The sequence below is a fragment of the Mytilus californianus genome, unplaced genomic scaffold (genome assembly GCF_021869535.1).
Source record: "Mytilus californianus isolate M0D057914Y unplaced genomic scaffold, xbMytCali1.0.p SCAF_4, whole genome shotgun sequence".
Lineage (NCBI taxonomy): Eukaryota > Metazoa > Mollusca > Bivalvia > Mytilida > Mytilidae > Mytilus > Mytilus californianus.
The window spans coordinates 69987832-69991984 of record NW_026262690.1 but is presented as its reverse complement, the minus strand read 5'-3'; positions in this window follow the sequence as shown (position 1 = coordinate 69991984).

The window sequence follows — 4153 nt, the reverse complement described above, 5'->3', positions numbered from 1 at the left end:
ATAAAGAATGGGGAATGAAACGAATCAAAAATAAACAAGTGTCAGCTTTTTTCTTAGGAGTTATTTTCCTAATGATTGTAATTTAAAGATTTGGTTGGCTTGTTTGCTTTGTTTGTTTAAATGTTTGCTCAAGTATTGTAATTAAGATCAATTAACAGATAGTAGATAGTACATGACACTTCAATGTTAGATATATCGTCAATCCAGCCCAAGTCGTTCCGTCCCAAGTCGATCCGGCCCAAGTCGATTCGGCCCCATATTTAAAGTCGATCCGTCCCCAATATAAATACAGAGTATACAAGCTAAAGCCCCGCCTATCTATTGATTGCATTTGTCAATGGTCAAAGGGAACTTACTCATACGACAAATCAAATCGAACACAAAGTTTTGTTTAAAGTTGGCATGCTACAATACAATAACATAATCTGGGAACAGTATATCTATATATATACAAAAAACAAATTTTGTTTGCATGCACACGTATAAAAATTGCGGTTTTTATCCAACGCAATCATAGGTTTGAACGTTGTTTTCAATCAAGTTAGACTTATTTATATTTTTTCGTTTGGGCTTTTATTATATTTGCCTTCGGGTTTATATGATCCGTTCATCCTATTTCGACTCTTCAAAATTCAAGAGTCTATCCTAAATTGAGGTAAATTATAGGCACTGGCTACGGTAACATGGAAAAGTAACAATAATAATAAAATTATTGTTACATTGGAGACTAATTTCCGGAATACAAGGTTGGGTAAGGATCCGATTAATTATGTAACAATAATATTTGAGTCTACGGTTGCATTGCGTTATCGTTACATATTAATTATGCACTTCAATGTAAGCTAGATTTATTAAACTTAAACCTTATAGTTTTGATGCTGAATTTTTTTTCGCCAATAAGAACGAAGTTGCGATCACATAATATCTGGACTCAGAAAATGAAAGCACTGATTCCACCAGTTTCATCATGTCGGCAAATGTTACTGAATTGCCTTCACAATATAACATAAACATCGCAAGATTAAAAAAATATTTTTTCATATAAATCATGACAGACATTGAAAGTTTCCTTTAACTTCAAAAAGAGATAGTGCAAAATGTAATTGTACAGTATGCAATACAGACGTGCACATTGCTGCATCACTTGTTTGTGATGGCTGCTTAGTGGTTTCACTAAAATGCGTGGGACTAAATCATGCTTCCATAAACAACATACGGGATTTGTAGAATTGACATTGTAAATAAAAAAAATAAAAATTGTATGCAACATTGCAAAATTCAAATAAAAGTTTTCAAGTTTTTGCATCAATGTAACCGTAGACTCAATTATTATTGTTACACTCGTAATTAATCGGTTCCTTACAAGTTACCCAACACTGCATTCCGGCAATTAGTCTCCAATGTAACAATAATTATTCTATTATTGTTATATTTCCATGTAACCGTAGCCAGTGCCTAAATTATATGGCCTTCCAAATACCGTTTCGATTCCTAACATCACTGAAGAGACATTAATTGTCGAAATCCGATATGCGGTGTACAATTTTTTGCACCTCATGCATGTTTGCGGTATACCATCTTTTCCGCAAGTTGATTGTTTTCTGTTTGGTATTAAATTAATAATAAAGATCCATTTTGTTACATCTTGTGATCCGTTTATTTGGCAATCGCCAATGGCAGTCAGCAGGGTTTAAGCACATCCGTTGTTCGACCTGTTAGTCAAACCCGTTTTGTTTAAATATACTTTTTCACTTTTTTGGTCTTTTGGAAAATGTTGTTTGTGCTGTATTTAGACCCCTCTACCAAGATTTTTTTTAGCATGCACACGTAAAAAAAATTGCAGGATTTCGATATTTGTTTTCATTGTTGCATTGAATCATAGATATAATAGCCATTATATCTATGATTGAATATTCAATTTTCTATTTTAATACCACTTAACACTACCAGAGACATATAATACATTTTTACATCGGACGACCGTGAGGCCGGCATTCCGGTGTATTGCTGTCGCCTAGATTTCCATTACGTAACTTTCGTGTTGGGATTGTAATGGATCTATAAACATGATAAATACGAGGACATTATCGAGTGCAAAATAACATTTCTTATCGCTTGTTATAAATTCATTTTTTCAATGGATACTCCTAAAAATATTTTTTTTATAACATAAGTTAATAATATGAAAATGTTTTGGCGTCGCATAATGACAGAATAAAAAGAAAATGCTGTGTGATATTTTTGGTTTTACTTTGTTAACAGGGATGAAATATTCCAATATTCCAAATTAAAACATAAATGACTTGAAAGGATTGATTTGTACAAGGAATTGTATATTTTCCATTCCTTTTAAGTATACAATTGAATTTCCCTGATTTGTATTAAAATAAACATATTAGTAATATATGTATAAGTAAAAAATCTTCAATATATATGCACACGTACAGAAAATGTGTGTTAACGCATGCGGAAGAATACCTCAAGAACGTTTGCAATCTCCCATGCAGAGCTCTCTCTCAAGGACCGATAACTCTGCATGGGAGATTGAAAGTTTGGCAGGAAAATATGAATGCCTACGCAAATCCAATCTATTAGAAAAAACGAATCATTACAGAAGAGTGTCCACCATGCACTTGCACTGCACTATTATTAGAATAGTAGAATAGAATGATATACAAATGGATGAAAATTATATATACATATGTAACTGTAATATACAAATATTAATATAATATATAACAACAAACCAGAGTATACTGATTTGTATCACTTCAATATCATATTTATTACGGTGAGGTTGAATTCCCTGTCATTTTTTTATCATCCACGCACGAACTTGTCCAAGAAAAAAAATTATATCTGTACATTAACCTCACTTTCAGGTATAGAGATGTGATTTTTTTTCTGAGACAAGTGCTTGTGACCATCCACAAAAACTTGCAGTCATCCGATGTTCAGTACTTCAGTACTTTGATATTATATACTTAGAAGCAAATACAGGTAAATTGTATGTGTAATACAATTGATGACAATCGTGCTGTATCAGCCATCCGTGATGATATCGATATCAGTCACGGTTGCAAAGGATTTATCAAACCCCTAATCTGTATGCATGACGGACCGCGTAATCGATATCAATCACGGTTACAAAATCATAATATGTATTACGTCATGTCTCGTGAAAAATACACAAGAGAGATTAGCTGTTCTTGAGGTACATCTATATAATAAAGTGTATATATGGCTTTTTCAATATCACACACCGTATCAACCCCCAACCAATATAATCCCTCGAGCAGAGCTCTAGGGATAATATTGGTGTTTCGGGTTGATACAGGTGTAATATTGAAAAAAGCCATATGATATTCTCTATATGTCTCTGACAAAATAGTGATAGAAGAAGAATACGAAGAATATGTTTATTTTAATACAAATCAGGGAATTGTATATTTAAAAGGAATGGAAAATATACAATTCCTTGCAAAAATCAATCCTTTCAAGTCATTTATGTTTTAATTTGGAATATTTCATCCCTCTTGACAAAGTAAAACGAAAAATATCACACAGCATTTTCTTTTTATTCTGTCATTATGCTGATCAACACAGATTTATTGCATAAATGATTTCGTGATTTTTTGTATTTTTTAAATTTTAATAACAAAAAATATATACTTCGAAATTGTTTCGTTATAAATGTGTTTAATTGCGATTCGGATCAATCAATATCCGTGTACTTTAAAATATCTACAACCAAGCAGGATATAAGCTTTTGCTTAGGATTAGGAATGTAATTTACAAGTGAGAGTCTACAAAAAAGACAACTCGGACCGTCAATAAGTCAACTCGGACCGTCTATAAAGTCAACTCGGACCGTCTATAATGCCAACTCGGACCGTCTATAATGCCAACTCAGAATAAGTACATAATTAGAGTTTTGACGAAATAAATGATTTAATGAAAAAGACTGTGTCTGAAGAGAAGTCTCTAATAAATCTTTGATGCCGATTTTGAGTATACAAATTACGAAAAAGACAACTCGGATCGTCTATGAAGATACGTCTATATAGATAATTGAATGACGCTCCCTTGATTTTGTTTATTTATGTTGTTTGAAAGCTGAATGAGTAAAATATAGAATCACCATGATGAAGTA